Source organism: Triturus cristatus, chromosome 3_1 (genome assembly GCF_964204655.1).
Source record: "Triturus cristatus chromosome 3_1, aTriCri1.1, whole genome shotgun sequence".
NCBI lineage: Eukaryota > Metazoa > Chordata > Amphibia > Caudata > Salamandridae > Triturus > Triturus cristatus.
Window position 1 is genome coordinate 682,755,262 of NC_140583.1, and position 17,494 is coordinate 682,772,755.

The window sequence follows — 17,494 nt, forward strand, 5'->3', positions numbered from 1 at the left end:
AATCAGGGGTGGTAGAAACTGCCTTACCAGTCCGAGGGGAGGGTTGTGTGTGGATGGATGGTGTGTGGCACTAGGCAAGTGAGTGTGAGTTCTCTGGGTTAGAGAGCTTGCTGAATCCTTTTTGTGAATTGTGTACCCTGTGTTAAGATCAGACCCCTAGGTTCCCTGTGTGATCTTTTCTCTAGAACGTCTGCCAGAATGGAGACTGCTTGTGATCCCTATGAGCTAGCTTGGCGCCAGAGGCAGGAGTTAGGAAGGTCCCGTACAGAGAGAGAGTCCGACACTCTGTACGAACTTTAGGACCACCTGGTCCTATGGCAAAAGGGTCCATGGGACCTTGAGCACAGTATGGAAAGGGCCCGGGCCTCACACCTGGAGGGTGGTGGGACTGTGGGGAGCCCTGAAGCTTCAGAAGAGGAGGAAGAAGATGACAGTACCTGGACGCCAGTAGAGAGTGAGGACCCCATAGGTAGGGCATCCCTTGCTGGGTCCAGCGTAGGAGGCAGCGCCTCATCCCTTTCCCTGTCCCCAGAGGAGTGGGAAGATAGGAGGAAAGAAAGGGAGCACCAGCTGACGCTAGAGAAGCGCAGGTTAGAGCATGCACAGGCTATGGCGCAGCTGGAGGTCAAGAAGCAACAGCTAGAGACTGAGAGGGTCTTGGCGCAGGAGAGGATAGAGGAGGCTGAGAGGGCCTCCACCAGAGGCAAAGTAGCTCTGGAGGGTAGACTATCCCCTGCGCGCAGTTTTAATTTTCTGGGCTCCCCAGGGAGGGTTGAGTCCAGTGGTGGCAGCCATATAGATTTCAGTGTAGGAAATCCCAGTCCCAGTTCCCCCAGTCTGGTACCTGTTCCCCAGGAGGAGGAGTTGAGGTTGAAATTCAGGGGCAGTAGGAAGCTGTCTCACCAGACTTGGGACACGTTTGTGGGTAAATGTGAGGATGCACTGGATGATTGGTTAAGGGTAAACACGAAACGGGATTTTGACGGACTGTATGCTCTGGTTATCAAAGAACAGCTATGCAGTAGTTTTTATCCCGGGTTGCGCCAACACCTGTTGGGATGTGATGCCTTGGATCCTTGGACCCTGGCAAGAAAAGCAGACCGTTGGGAAGGGGTCCCAAGTTCTGATGAGGAATGGGAGAGTGATTCCAACAGTAGTGGTTCAGAGATCCTCCAGCCCAGCGTGGTGGAGGAGGCTCAGTGTAGCCCAGCTAGGTCCCAGGATAGCGAGGAGGGTGTAGGAGCTCACTGCCTGGCTCAGTGGAGCAGGAGTGAGAGGGTGACCGAGGGTCCCCAGACGCGCGAAACCCTGCCTCAGGACTTGGATGGTTTCTTGAGGGAACACCAAGTTGGGGACCTAGGCTGTCCTGTTACTCCACTTGAGGAAGATCTCTTAGTGAGTAGAGGACCCGGAGCCCCTGTAACCAGGGCTCCTGTGGTTCTAGAGTCTGGCAGTACCGCTCCGGTAGGGAGGGTACAGGAGTCCAGTGTGAGGAGTGATTGGGGGATGAGTTCGCCAGTGGAAGAACCAGTGGGTCAGGGACTTCCCAGTTGGGCTAGGATCCCGTGTAGTGACCATGGGGACACCACTTCTGTTCTGGGGGATCTCCGCGCACTGTCAGGTGGACAGGGGACGGGAGATCAGCACCAGACAGACAGTCGCTCGACATATGTGTCATTTGATAGCCTCAGGGGGATGGAGTGTAAATCCCCCAAAGTCCTGGAGTGCCAGGCGATTATTCCACCAAAGGTTCTAGGCCGGAGGTTGGAAGGCTAGGTTCGGGATCAGCCTGACCTGAAGGGTGGGACGTCTGTAACCAGCGTTCCGACCGGTTCTTCTTCCAGAGGTACCGCCCCAGTTGGTAGGGAGCAGGGCTCTGGAAGGGGGTGCAGAGGGTGGGAGAGCCCACCTCTGGCCCCGGTACAACCTGAGGGGTTAAACCCTGGGTTGGAATGGCGTTCTAGGTGTACCCCTCGCCGGAGGAGGAGGAACCCTAGGAGAAGAGGTAGGGGGAGGAGAGCCTTCCCCGAGACTCCTGGTCCGCCTGAGGGTGCAGACCCTAGGCTGGAGAACCAGTGGCAGTCTAGTCCTGTCTTGCAGACAGGAAGAGTGGAGAATGGCCGCTATGTGCCAGGGGTTACTACCCCCCACTCTGTGATTAGGCAAGGACCGGTGGCACCTGGGTGGCCTAGGGCCTGGTCTTGGCCGCGGACAGCTTGGGAGTACCAGTGGGGTAGCCCAGTTGGTCCAGACAGTGGTTGTAGAAGGAATTCCATGGGTTCACCGTGGCGTAGAACCGGAGGGTGTCCCTGCAGTTGCGGGCCCGCGTCCTTGTTCTATCGCCCCAAGCAGGGAAGTCCATCACGGTGGTGATTGGTCTGCCCTGCGTTTTGGCTGGAAGGGGGTTGTGTTGGACTTGGCCCTTCTGGCAGGTTCACCCCTGAACTTTTTGATTTTTATTGGTGACTTGGTGTGGTGATTTTTGGTTTCTGCGCACTTTCCCTGTGTCCCAGGGTAAAGTGCGTGCGCACTCTGAGTGCATGTGGTGAGATAGGCCTGCCCTCCCATAGGAATGCATGGGGAATGTATGTGTCCCTAGTAGTTCCTGATGCGTGGGGTGTGCAGGCCCGAGTTTGGTATGTGCGGACTCGTGTGATTGAATGCTGCGCGATGATGTGTGCGGCGTGCATGTACCTAGTGTGGAAGTGCCACTTCTAGAAGTGGGCACTTCTGTGTGCAGTGTGTCTGGCGTGTGATTGGCTGGAGCTGGCTGGTGAGCCTGGCTCCAGGAGTCTGGTTGGGTCTGCCCCAGTGGTGAATGTGAGATTAGCATGCTGATGGCTGGGGAGGAGTGCACCTTGGACCTGAATAGGGCAGGGCTTTCCCCACACAATGCTGGCTCCGCCCCCTGTGGTGCGACTGACGACCCTAGCCCTGCCAGTGAATAGAGTGAGGGGCTGAGCACATCAAGGGTGCTCCCCAACCAGCTGCGACTGGTTTTCCCCCTCACCCTGAACCCAGAACAAAGGGTTTGTACTGTATAAAAATGGGGCTGTGTCCCCACAGAAACTGTTCACTTCCAGGATCCTGAGGTTGGCTGCTGCTGCTGGAGGCCAGGAGGAACCGCCACCTTGGACTGCCTTCCTGCCTGGAGGGCCCAGTGAGCTGGCCCCTGGCCCAGCCTTGCCCCCTGCCCATCTTCCTAAGGACTTTGCTGGACTTTCTTTACTTTGGCCCCTAAAGCGCCTGGAAGCGCTTTTCTTTCACTCACAGCGCTAGGAGCGCTGTATTTGTGGCCAGCAGCGCGGCGCTGCAATTATTAGCAAGGGAACACCGACGTAGGGATTCCCTGCTATTTTGTCATATCCAAAGCGGGTGCCCACCCCGCATTGTGTGCTCGTTGGCGGGTGCCCACCCCGCTTATATACTCCTTTTGATAGTGGGAGCCTACCCCGCTTATCGCCGTGGTTTACGTGAGGGAGCCGCTGCGGCCCCGTTCGGCCGAACCGGAAGTCAGGCGGCCCGTGTTGGGACGTGGGCGGGACGTGGCAGAAAGCAGGAAGCGGACGGGAGCCTACCCCGCGCTCCTGCACTAAAGTCGGAAGTCTGCTGACTGACGCGGGGCTCCCGTGAGATCGAGGGAAGCCCCACGCCGAGAAAAGGAACCCGCCGAGAGAAGGTGCGGGCGGGAGCCTACGCCGCGCTGGGCCGGACCGGGAGAGAAGCGTCGCCCTCCTGAGTCCCCGAGCAGGACTCCACCCTAGCGCTGCCGGTGACCGAGACCGGCGCCTTCTTCCCGGTGAGTGGGGCTCTGGCCGGGAGGGTGCACAAAGCAGCCGAGGTGGCTGCTGAGCGCGTGTGCGCTCCAACGAGGGCGCACCCTGTACAAAGAGCCGGCGAGGTTCCAACGCGCCCCCCCCCCCCAGCTATTTAAGAGCCTGCAAGGCTCAGGGGGGGCATCAGCGTCCTTAAAGATTCCCCAGAGTCCAGAGGGACTCCGCCGACGGGGACAGTGTTTCCGAGCCCCGAGAGGCTCCAACGAGGCCCCCATTGTTTTCATAAGAGCCCAGGGAGGCTCTAAATGTACGGGGGCATTTCTCTGGGTGAGAAGAGCGGCCCCACCTGCCAGAGGGTCGCTCCAACATTTTGGGAGACTTCCTTCTTGTAGAGCCCAGAGGGGCTCAGGGGGCCACAAGGGTTGCGTATTTAGAGTCCAGGAGAGGCTCCAACCCCTGCCATATTTGTTTAAGAAGGGCACAGTGGTGCCCACGCTCATTCCTCCAGCACTTAGTGGGCAGCTGCCACGTTTAGGTTGGGACCTTACGCTTGTGGCTTGCGCAGCTGGCGCAGCCTTAGTGGGACATAGGGCGCCCTTGCCCCTGCCTAGGGACTGCCACAGGTAGTGGCAAATGTGAGTTTTGCGCTACTGTTCCTTTCCTGCACCCCTGAATGTATTTTTATGCGTCATGTGCCTTGTTCTTACACCGCTGAATGTATTTTATGCATCATGTGTTTTCCTTCCCTACACCTCTGAATGTGTAATGTGCGTTTACCCCTACAGGTATTGTGATACTTAGGTGGTTGTTTTCTCCCTCGTACAGGTGGTGCTAGTGAGGTCCTGATTCCGTGCGCGATATTTTCCTAAGGTGGTTAGGGTTGCGTAGGTGGTACTTACCTGTTACCAGTAGTTACTGGTTGTGTGCTACATGTTCTATTTTAGCGCTACAGTGATTGTATGTGCTATGTGCTAAAGTATTATTCCTATGTTCTAAGTGCTAATTTCCACAAGTGCTAATTCCTGACAGTGGTCCATGTGGCCCTGTCCCCTGTACGTATAATCCCTTGTAAATTCTGCCCGTGCCTGTTGGCACATTGTAGAGTGTGTGTTTTTATCTAATGTGTTGTGGTATAATACAAAGGTTATTTTTATATAATACCTTGTGTGGAGTTTCCTTTGTGGTGGGCCTTGAGTGTTGTTGCTGGGTGCGCGCGCAAACGCTTTACACATCGCCTCCGGGATAAGCCTGACTGCTCGTGCCAAGCTACCAAGGGGGTGAGCAGGGGTTATCTTTGGCGTGTAACTTCCTTGCCCTGACTAGAGTGGTGGTTTCTGCCTGGCTTTGGCGCAAGCCCTAGCCAACCAGAAAACCCAGCGCGGGGTAGGCTCCCGTCCGCTTCCTGCTTTCTGCCACGTCCCGCCCACGTCCCAGCACGGGCCGCCTGACTTCCGGTTCGGCCGAACGGGGCAGCAGCGGTGATTCGGAGACGGCGGCGATGAGGGGTGGGCTCCCTCACGTAAACCATTCATTCATGCATTCATGATTGGCTCCTGAGGCGGAAAGCCGGGAGCAGGGGCTATTTACTTTTAAAATTTACTGTGATTGAATACTGTGTTTTTAACTGGCATCTTTACTTACCTGCATCTCTTGGCTTGCCACAAACAGCGCTACTCGCTGCAACGATCCCCTTACTTCTCCCGCCATTCCCGAGGGCGAGGCGAGACACGCCCCCTCGGCTGGCCACACCCCTCCAACCTCTTGACCCACCGGCATAAAGCATGTGTCTTGCCAGGAAGCGCAGCGGACGAGCGCAGCGGGCGCGACTTTTGCGCCGGACGGGGCTAGGGGCACGATTCTATGCCAAAACTACGTCTTACTCTACCAAGGACCTTATTGCCCTCCAAGGCCATTGGCCACTCCCGGATCCCATCCGCAGTCTGATCTCCTCACTAGGCCTTGCTCCTTCTTCCCCCATTGCACCCTATCCCCTGCAGCTCGCCCCCCGTCACCTTGCCCCCCCCCCCCTTGACCCCCCCCCCCCGCTCTCCGGCATTGTCTATCTTCCTACTCAATACCAGGTCAGCGGTCAAGCACCACCACGAGCTGTTTGTCTTACTCGACTCAGAGAAACCTGACATACTGCTCCTGACCGAAACCTGGTACTGTGATTCTTCCCTCCCTGTTCTCCTGGCCACCCTACCCCCCTCCTATGTGGCCCTGCGGGCCGACCGGCCGACAGGCAAGGCTGGCGGTGGGGTCGCCCTAATCGCTCGGTCGGAGTTGAACTTTCAACCACTCCCTTTTCCCCCTATTCCCCCTGCTGACTTCCTGGCAGTCCGCTCTCTTTCATTTTCCCCCCCCATAACTTGCCTCCTTATGTACCGCCCTCCTCAGCCCTCGCCCTTATTCTTGCCGGCATTTCAAGACCTGTTGGCTAACCTGGTGGTCAACTACGCCTCGGTCTTGGTGCTAGGGGACTTCAATTACTGGCCCTCAGACCCACACGAGTGCTCAGCCTCTAAAGAATTTACAGATTACCTTTCATCCCTCAACTTCGTGTCACACATATCCGTCCCCACTCATTCCCATGGGCACACACTGGACCAGGTCTGGTCCCTTAACCTCCCTGTGGCCTCGGCTGCTGTCTCGCCGTGCCCATGGTCCGACCATACCCTCATCTCCCTCTCCATTCTCCGATACCTGATGTCCAAAACCCCGCACACCAAAAACACCTGGGCGCGGAATTGGAACAGACTGGATTATCCCTCCTTGATCTCCTCACTCTGCAACTCCACTCCCATTCTCGCGGGCTTATCATCTGCCTCTCAAGCCAAGGCCATTAACACCTGGCTGGCTGGAGGCTGCGACTCAGTGGCTCCCTTACGCCGCATTTCCATCCGCCGACCTAAGGACTCCAATAGATGGTTCAATGACCACCTAAAAGATCTCAAACTGAGCGCCCGACGGGCGGAGAGGCAATGGAGGAAAAATTACAGCCCCTTATCAAAAACCCACTTCTTATCAGCACTGGCTAAATACAAAACAGCAATCCTAGCCGCAAAAACCTCTTACTTTTCTTCAAAAATAACTTCTGCAAAAAACAAACCCAGGGAAATCTTCGGCATAGTGAATGACCTGACATTCTCAGACCGAACCTCGTCCCAAATTCCTCCTTCCCAGCCTCTCTGCGACCAACTTAATACCTACTTCTTAGAGAAAATTGCTACTATCAAGACCAACATCCCACCACCTTCGTCTGCCTTCGTCGATCCCTCCCCCCCTTTCGTCCTATGCCCTTTTACCTCCATCCCCCCTCTCACTCAGGACTCTTTTTTAGAGATACTTCCCAAAGTGAAGTCGGGGTCTCCTGCGGACGTCTGCCCGGCACGAGTCCTGCAGCAAATCTACTTCGGCTGCCCTGACCCCCCCATCGCCTTCCTCAACAGTTCTCTGGCACAGGGCGTAGTGCCCTCTGTGCTAAAGGCAGCTACAATAGTGCCCATCCTGAAAAAACCTGGCGCGGATCCTTCCATCTCGGCCAATTACCGCCCCATCTCCCTGCTACCCTTTCTGGGCAAGGTGATGGAACGCCACGTCACCGCGGCACTTAGCGCCCATGTTGAGGCAAATGGAGGACTGGCATCCCGCCAAGCCGGGTTCCGCCCCAGGCATTCGACCGAATCAGTCGTGGTCGCAGTCTTAGACAAACTCAGAAGGGGCATGGATGAGAACAAACACCAGGCACTAGTCCTCCTTGATCTCTCCGCCGCCTTTGACACGGTGGACCATACCATCTTACTCACCCGTGTCAAGGCGGCTGGTATCGGGGGATCAGCTCTGGTCTGGCTCTCCTCCTTTCTGAGGGACCGCACTCAGGCGGTTCGGCTAGGCGACTTCACGGCCACCCCTCTCCCTGTCACTTGCGGTGTTCCCCAGGGTTCCTCTCTCTCCCCTTTGCTTTTCAATCTCTATATCTTTCCCCTCATTTTCGCACTCCAACAGCTGGAGGTCACCGTTTATAATTACGCTGACGACCTCCAGCTTATCTTTGATCTATCCCCCTCTCCGCTCTCTGTCTCTAACTTCCAGTCAACTATGACATTCATCAGGGACTGGATGAACCACAACCACCTTAAGCTGAACCCGGATAAAACCGAGCTGGTTCTCACTGGTGGTTCATCCAGCCCCTGGAACTCTTTCTTTTGGCCCCCCTCTCTCGGCCCCGCACCTACCCCTTCCACCACGGTCAAAACACTCGGTGTCAAAATAAACAACCAGCTCACTCTCCATTCACAAATTAGTTCCGTGGTATCCTCTTGTTTCCTCACTCTCCGCACTATCCGCACTGTTTCCCGTTTTTTTTCCCCCCAGGCACTTAAGATCATCATGGCCGCACTAGTGATATCGCGACTGGACTACGCAAACGCTCTCTACCACGGCATCCCCGCGTACAGCTTGCGTAGACTCCAGATTATCCAGAACCAGGCAGCTCGGCTGGTGTATGGCCTTCCTCGTTATCACCATTCCACCCCCCTTCTCAGGGAGCTTCACTGGCTCCCTGTAAAAGAACGCTCCCTTTTTAAGATCGGCTGCATGGCCTTCCAGGCCCGTCAGGGCACTGCCCCCGCTTTTATCTCTTCATTAATCAATCCGTATGTACCTGCAAGAGTACTTCGGTCTTCCTCTAAGTCCCTTCTTCAGACCCCTCGTTTCACATGCAAAAAGTGGGGCGGGGCCAGCTTTTCCACCCTGGCTCCAACTTTCTGGAACTCACTCCCTGACCATCTCCGCTCTGCCACTCAGTACCTCCCCTTTCGTAGAGATTTGAAAACGTTCCTCTTCAGCCAGGCCTTCCCCTCTTAAACTCTTTTAATATCTCCTCTTATCTTTTTTCTGGTCTCTCTCCCTCAGTTGCCAATCCCCCTAGCGCCAAGAAACCGCAAGGTGTACGCTGCGCTTTAGAAATATTTTTTAAATTAAATTAAATTAAACCACGGCGATAAGCGGGGTAGGCTCCCACTATCAAAAGGAGTATATAAGCGGGGTGGGCACCCGCCAACGAGCACACAATGCGGGGTGGGCACCCGCTTTGGATATGACAAAATAGCAGGGAATCCCTACGTCGGGGTTCCCTTGCTAATAATTGCAGTGCCGCGCTGCTGGCCACAAATACAGCGCTCCTAGCGCTGTGAGTGAAAGAAAAGCGCTTCCAGGCGCTTTAGGGGCCAAAGTAAAGAAAGTCCAGCAAAGTCCTTAGGAAGGTGGGCAGGGGGCAAGGCTGGAGAATGAATCATGTGTGACAGAAATGACAGACCACATAGGAACAAAATGATTACAATACAGATTCAAGGTAATAAGGGGATCTCTGTGCTTACATTTTAGTCATACAAGTGTGTTTAAAATATGCCTTCAGGTTACAGTCATCCAAAACCATTAGTGCAATTTTTTGCACCTTTAGGAATCACATTTTCATGATGCGCATTAAAACTAAATATGGTTTCTATACCTGTTTTAAGTACATTTGCCTGATAGGAAGAACACTGACTGTTCTACCAAAATAATTTGAGATAGTTAATTCATTTTTAAATTTAAAAGTTTTATTGCTGGTATATAGCTGAAACTTTGGTGGCAGCAGAGAAGACCTGCCTTGGCATTTCGGGCTAGACTGTTCCCATGAGGAACAGGGTCAAAACTGATTTGTACATGGCTGGGTCTGAACTTGGGTGGCAAAGTGTGCTAAAGAACGATGATGGATTCTACCCAGATTTGTGACTGGGGGTTAGTGCCTGAAAAGTTTCAGTGCTCCGTCCATCATCTCCTTGTGTTTGATTTGTTTGCAATAAACATTAAACAAAAATGAATCACTTCCCCAGCTTGCAAATTTTGAAGACAAGGATCTTCGAGTGCAACGTAAATGCAACCCTCTGCTGTTACGCCCTCAGGATATAACTCAGACACTAATGACAGCATGGGGGGAGGAGAGAAAACACGGGAGACATTGTTTACTTCGCATGCGTTACATCGCATGCCATTACAATGCGGTTGTTACAACAATGCGGTGTTACATCGCATGGCAAGTCGTTACAATGACTTGCTGTAGGGGGCAGAAGGTGGTGTACAATTCAACACCTTCCCTGCTATTTCATAAACTGGAGTAGGAATAGTAAATTATACTATTCCTAAGTCTAGCAGCCCCCTAAAGCAAGTTGTTGTAACGACTTGTGATGTAATCGTATGCGATGTAACAACGCGTTGTAATGGCATGCAATGTAACACATGTGTTATAATGACATATATTCTGAAAACTGAGAGCTGCTCCTGCGTCTGGAGAGGTAATGCTATAAGTAGCCCTATTTTCCCTTATGATGAAGGATGTCCAGAAGTAAGAGGGTGCTGGATACCCAGAAGCCTCCCTTGAGGTACTCAGGCGGTACATATGCATTGAGAATTCAAAGCGCATACTCATGGTTGATGGCTTTCAACATGTAAACCCGTACTGGGAATTAGTAGACAGCACACAGCAATAAAATCCTCCCTACTTCAGCAGGGGAAAAGTAATCAAGTGACCCAGTAAGAAAATGTGCAGGAAAGGAAAGCCAAGTGACAAACTAGAGTGATAGCAGAAAACCAAAGCAAATTGCATAATTGCCAGCCAGTGAGTAAAATAACTGTGGCCCTTCTTGTGCAGGTGAACCAGTGCAGGTCCTGAAGTAGGAGTAAGTGTGTCCATTAGCTAGGCTAGGAGCACAAATTATGACATACTGCCTTCGAGGCCAGATACAATTTAACATAGGACCACACACATCAAGGGGATCTTTATCCTGTACTGTTGACATGATACCATTTAGATAGAGTGCGTTTTAACTTCAACTTCCGCATTGCTAGCATGTGTGCCGAAAACTGTGGGAAAATATCAGGAATGCCAGCTTCAATAAACAAATGCAATTGATAACCAAGTGGCACGAGCTTCAGGAAATAATGGACAGATAATTGCTGTCAGACTGAAAGCATTAACATCTGCTGACAGACTGCATGAAGAATGAAGAAGCTGAAGAATCTAGCGCTTGTTACTAGAGAGATGTTTACACATTTACTTAAATGTTTACCCCCTAAACCCTAAGCCGGTCCTTGCAGCTACGTTCATAATATGGGAATGTTTCATAAAATAATGGCTGAGTTACAGACATCTTCAAACTCTGTGCTCAGTTTGCGCGTGTCATGGTTTTAACACACACTCACATCTTTCCCGTGACAACTAAACATTTTAAAGAACATTCATATTATCTTTGCAGCAATTACACCTCGACAGTTCAGTTATAAGAGAGGTATGCTGATTAGGAGAACATGTAGTGCAAAATGTTTGTGAATACCCGCTAACTTACAAATTGATAAGTCGTCTACTCGTCAGTATTTCCTGTATCTAACCATTGCGTAAAAAGTCACTAAATCTACTTATTTGTGCTGTGGGCATCAATTTCATAAAGGTAATGGTTTATGAAGGAAGTTGTACTCAGGGCTTGACGAAATTATTTTTATATTTCTTGGTATATGATCACATCTTGCAATGCAAATCAGCAACATTTTGTTCATTCACTTCCACTTAAAAAGGATGAAAAAGCAAATTACAGTTGGTCATCCTTCCACAAACCCCTATGTGTCCTCTTCAAGGGCAGTTCATGCAGTCTGTGTGGGTCTCCTCTCCACGGCAAAACGAATCCAGGGAGGAGTGTGTATCAAAACATCGCCTACAGAAACACTGTGCATGGAAATTACTGTGACCAAAACATTGAGAAGATAAAAGCAAATAAGTACAGATCTACGATTCTTAACTCCACATTCACTTACCTTGAAGATATTTACAACGTCATGGCACATATAGGTGGAGTAAAGTAAATCTATATTTATTTATATGCACATAAATAACATCGTTTGCACAGTGAGAACCACACTAGCTTCATAAACCATATAAAACGAAACCTCCCCATTTCTCAAGTGGACCTGCTCTGCAAATTTGAGAGGTGTTTATAGCCCTTTTCACTCCATAGGCAAGATGATTTGTTTTATTCAGATTTATGGCATTTTAAATTCAACAAACCACGCACCAATGCAGTGGGAGTAGTCTGTGGAAAATTGTATCACATTAATAGGAACAATAATTTCATCATCTACTGACTTTCTTACCCCCTTTCCCTGAATGTGGTGAGAGAACAACACATGGGCACTGCTAAGTTTTTAACTGCTTGACCAAGACAATGTTTGTATTGGTGCCACGTGTTATTTGTATATCTAATTGAGTCAGGGTGAAAACAATTGTACATGGTGAGTTCTTCTACTGAGTATTTGGGTTTTTGCTGTGTGTATAAAAACCAATAAAACATAGGTCAAACAATAATCTATCAGAGTATTGGTCAGGAAAAGCATGTTTTATACATAAGGCACATAGCCCAGAAAACAATTCTTTAAGTGGATAAGTGTACAAATTGAGCTCAAAAAGAGGTTATCACAACCTTCGTATGGCATATATTTACATTCATCGATAGGGTCTGACCTACCTACATTTTCAGAAAGACTTCAATAGTTACTAGGCATACATTCTGTAATGGAAGCAGAGATCAGGGCTTAAACGGCATCAGTGGCACTTCCCCAGGGCTTGTCAGTGCATCATTACCGTCTGTGAGAAACTGGGTTATTGGTTGAGGGGAATGAAATCCTACTCAAGCAAGAGCTACAGTCCTTGCCAGAGTGAACCATAAAAAGTCACTAAATTAACCTGTGCTTAAACCTCTGGTAGCTTGGCACAAAACCAACCGGCTTAACATAGAAGCCATGTGTAAGTATTTATTGAGCACATCAACATTAATAAAGTGAAAATACAATACAAGAAAAGTCACACACTAATAAAAAAATAAAAATACATTATTTGACACCAAAATGACAAAAAAATCAGTAGAACCAGAGATATGCACTTTCAGAGATTTAAGGTAAGTATAAAACCTAAAAGCACCGAATTCCACTCACGGTTATCTGGTTGTGCAAGACCGGGCGAAAGTCGCAAGTTTCAGGCCGACCATGAGGGAGCATGGGTGGATACAGGAGCCTGGTTAGTCCTGCTGAAAAAGTTACCTTCTAAAGTCCAGTGTGAAGAGTTCTGTTTGTAGCGCAAAGAGTGTCACCTGAGCATCAAAATGTCGTGCGGCGGGAGCAGCAAGCTTGCGAAGAGCCACATTTTCAGGATACTCATTTTCTTCAAGGAGAAGCTCAACTGATGCCACACCAAGGGGCCAGGTCTTGAGAGGCACGTCTTGGGGAGCAGGATAGCACTCCAGCAGAGACCAGCCAGGTCCAGTTGCAGGTCCAGGAATGTTCAGTTGCAGCAAGGCAGCTGGGCAGTTGCAGAGGGGTCTCTGGAGTTTGTAGTGTCCTGTGGCTCAGAACAGGAGGTCACTCAGCTGACCCATGATAAAACTGTGGCTTAACGCAATTTTGGGGTCCAACAATGTTGATACCCACCCTTTCAAAAGGGGTGCCAAATGCATGAAATGGAGCCAGGGGAGCCTTTAGCTTCTTCCTGGCTTTCCCACTGGCCTGGGAGGTGGAACATGACCTGCAGAATGGATCTAAGGCAGTCTTCACCCAGAGCTAATAAAAGTGGGTGGCCCAACACGTTTAAAACTTTGCCGTCCTTGCTCACTGGCCTCAGAGTTGACAATACGTCACGCTGCGCTTTAAAACCTATAATTTGCATAATTCCAGTTGAGCTCATGTGAGCATTGTAGTGACTCCACCATCACTGATGAATTGTGGTATTGAAGGTTATTCATATATGCGAAGTGTTTGAAGGGAAGTATTTTCCCTACTCTTGCTTAGACTGCAGTAGGAATATTAAAATCACCCTCTTTGCAGTTGAACACTTTTCCTACTTTCGCGCTGTTTGAAGTCGGAATAGTAAATTTCACACTCTGAAATTCAATGCTTTCCCTACTATTGCAGAGACTGGAGTGGGAATAGCATATTTTACACCTCCAATGTACAAGACTTTCCCTACTGTTGTGCTGTTTGGAGAGGGAATAGTAAATTTAACCCTTCCAAAGTCCAATGCTTTCCTTACTGTTGTGTAGACTGGAGTAGAAATAGTAAATTTGACCCCTCTGAAGTCCAACACTTCTCCTGCTGTTGCTTAGACAGGAGTGGGAAAAGTAAATTTCCTCCTTCTGATGTCCAACGATTTTCCCACTATTGCACTGACTGTAGTAGGAATAGTAAATCTAATCCCTCCGAAGTCCACCACCTTCCCTACTGTTGCATGAACCAGAGTGGAAATAGTATATTTAATTTTCTTAGACTCCAGTAGTTTTTCTAATATTGGTTAAATAGATTTTATAGCATTAATTGTTTTATATTTTTGTATTTTTATTTGTTTTTTTATGTATTTTTTGTTTATATATATATATATATATATATATATATATATATATATACACACACACACACACATATATATATATATATACATATAAATATACATACATACACGTATATATTCACTGGAAAAACAAAGAATACAGGGACGTTATATGTAGGAATTAGCATTTAAAAAACCTTAAAAATTCACTGAGAAAAACAAAGGTTACAGGGACGTTATAGTTAGGAAATGGTATTAAAAAAGCCTTAGACATTCACTGAAGAAAACAAAGGTGATAGAGACGTTATAGTTAGCCCCAGGTCTTACTCGGTCGTACAAAACCAGAGAAATTCAGCCGTTATAGTTACTCGCGCCCCCACAATTCTCTGCTCATGACCTCACATATTACATCACTCATGACATGGTCAGTGATATCACTCATGACATCTCAAATGACATCACTGATGACATCATCCAGTGACTGTGAGTGTCTTAAAAAAGTTTGAGTATTAAATATATATAATAGTGTATTGATGAATCAGTGGGTGTACGAGTGCCTGTAGGGATGATTTATTGAGTGTGTGACTGGTTGGTGTCTAAGTGGCTGTATGGGTTCGTGAGTGGGTACATGAGTGGCTGTATGGGTGATTGATTGGTTGTCTGAGTACCTGTATGGACGTATGAGTGTCTGTGTGGGTGGTTGGGGGAGTGTGTGACTACCTGCCTGGATTTGTGAGTGGGTGAGTCAGTAGCTGTATGGGTTAGTGAGTATGTCTGTGAGAGGCTGTATGGGTGAGTGTGTATATGGCTGTGTCAGTGAGTGAATGGATGCGTCAGCGGTATATGGGTGAGTAACTGCATATGTGAAAGTCAGTATAGGCGAGTGTTGGAGTATATGTGAGAGGGGATGTATGGGTGAGTGTGTGCTTGTGTCAGTGACTGTATAGGTGAGTATGTGTTAGTATCTGTATGAATAAGTGAGTGGGTGTGTGTATAGCTGTATTTTTGAGTATGTGGCTGTGTGATTGACTCTATGGGTGAGTGAGTAGGTGTGTGAGTAGCTCTATGGGTGACTGACAGTGTGGGAGTGGCTGTATGGGTGCATGAGTGGATATATCAGTGGCTGTATTAGTGAGTGAGTTGGTATATGAGGGGCGGTATGGGTGACTGGGTGGATGTGTGTCTAGACCTATGAATCATTGAGTGGGAGTCTAACTACTGGTATGGGTGTGTCAATGGTATTGAGAATGGTAGTGTGGAAGTAGGAGTTGGGGTATGAAAGGTTATATTGGGTTGAGAGTGGGTGCATCAGAGATACTGTGGATGATGTCATTTGAGATGTCATCAGTGATGTTATCAGTGATGTCACTGACCATGTCATGAGTGATATAATATGTGAGGTCATAAGCAGTGAATTGAAGGGGTGCGAGTTATAGTTAGCTCAGCTAACTATAACTGCTGAATTTCTCTGGTTTTGTACCACCTGTTGAGGCGAATTTCGGCCCGAGGGCCGTATATATTTTATTTCTTTAAAGGGAGGGAGATGCATGGCCCCCCTCCCTAGGCTGCTTGCCCCTCTCCCCAGGCTGATTTCGGCCCCAGGGACCCAATCCCCAGGGCCAGACCTTAATATATATTTTTTTATATAGGAATGGGGGCCTGTATCATCCCCCTCCACAGGCTGACTTTGGCCCTGGGACCCCATTTCCCGGGCAATGGCCACCTCATTGTGAAGTACGGAGTGAGCCTGAAGGCCCCCGTGGACCCAGCTGGCTCCCCGCTGCCTGCATGAGCCGGCATTGCTTTTTACACACAGGAAATTGGTAACATGCAGCTCCCTATGTGTAAAAAGCAAAGTGTGCTCTGCTTTGAGCAAGCAGGAACACACTGTTTGCTATGACATGGCGGGAACAGTGCTCCCTTCCTGCCATAGCAAACTGCAATGTATCAGGGGTGGGCACCCCGTAGCATTGCTGGACCCAGCCCTAGGGCTCCTGGAAGGGAGCCGCGTGGCCCCCTCCCATTTTCAAATTTTCCGGGCACGAGCTTCACTCTGATTGGCTGCCAACACTCGGTAGAACCGAGTCACAAGAAAACAGTGAAATACAGGTTTAAAACCAGAAAAGGGGGCAGGGTACAAACACCCTGACCTCCTAGGCCTGCTCAGGTGTTCCCTAAAGAACCCCCAGGGCCCAAGAAATCAGCCTAATTTGCGCTGGGGTTGCAAATCCGTCCGAGCACGCACTTCGTTTTTGAAAGCCCCCGGGTGGGCCAGGTCCCGGGGGCACTCACCAATTAATATGCGGGGGCTAGCAGGGGCCCCTGCAGCCCCGGGGACCGCCACCTCCCCGGGGCTTATTTAATTGTATGTGGGGGGCACTGTGGCCGCCCGCAGCCCCGGGGCTGTAAAAAGAAATGCATGGGGGATCCCAATCCCCCCCACGCTGCCCTGGGGACCGCCACCTCCTGGGGCTTTGAGAATGAAACATGGGGGTACGCGCCCCCGCAGCCCAGGGGACCGTGTCCCCAGGGCTCTGTTTTAAAACAAAAAATATTTGTGGGGGAAAGAGCCCCCCACACGTCCCGGGGACCACCACCTCCCTGGGGCACATACTAATTAAAAATGCGGGGGTACATAGTGGACCCCCAGGCCCTGGGGACCACCACCTCCCCGGGGCTTTAAAGACCTGGGAGGGGGGCCACGTGGCCCCCCTCCAGGAGCCCTTGATGGGGACCACCACCCGCCAGGGCCGGCTCCTGCAATGTCCCAGGGTGCTCACCCTGGGACATTGACGTTTGCTATGGCATAGCAAACTCTGCTTTGCTTCATTGAAGCGAGAACAGGAAAACCTGCTCTCGCTCCAATGAAGCAAAGCAGATTGCTTTTGAGCAAGGGGAGCTGCATTTCAGCAGCTCTCATTGCTCAAAAGCAATGCTGGTCCCGCAGGAGGCGGGGAGCCGGCGGGACCTTGGGGGCATTGGGGCTCCCCCTACAGTCCCCAACGCAAAGGGCCGGCCCCCTGGGCCATGCGGCCCCCCTCTGCGTTAATTAAAAAAAAATGGCCGGGGGATGGGGTCCCGGGGGCCAGAAAGGGTCTAGTGGATGGGGACCACGTGGCCCCCCTCCCCGCAAATATATTGAAAAAAAAGAAAATAACAGGCCAGGCCCCGGGGATAGGGTCCCCTGTGCCAATAGTGGCCCAGGGAAGGGGGGCCACGCGGCTCCCTTCCCATAAAATAAAAAGAAAAAAAGAAAATAGAAACCAGCAACTCGCCGGAGGTCCCGCCCCTTCCCTGCAGCATCTGCAAACGC

General features: G+C 50.3%; 1 protein-coding gene across 3 annotated transcripts in view; it reads left to right on the forward strand.

Annotated features, from left to right (window-relative positions):
* LOC146860800 (SITS-binding protein-like) overlaps window positions 1-17,494 on the forward strand; it is a 695,607-nt gene that overhangs the window by 355,552 nt on the left and 322,561 nt on the right. The gene's annotated exons all lie outside the window — the stretch shown is intronic.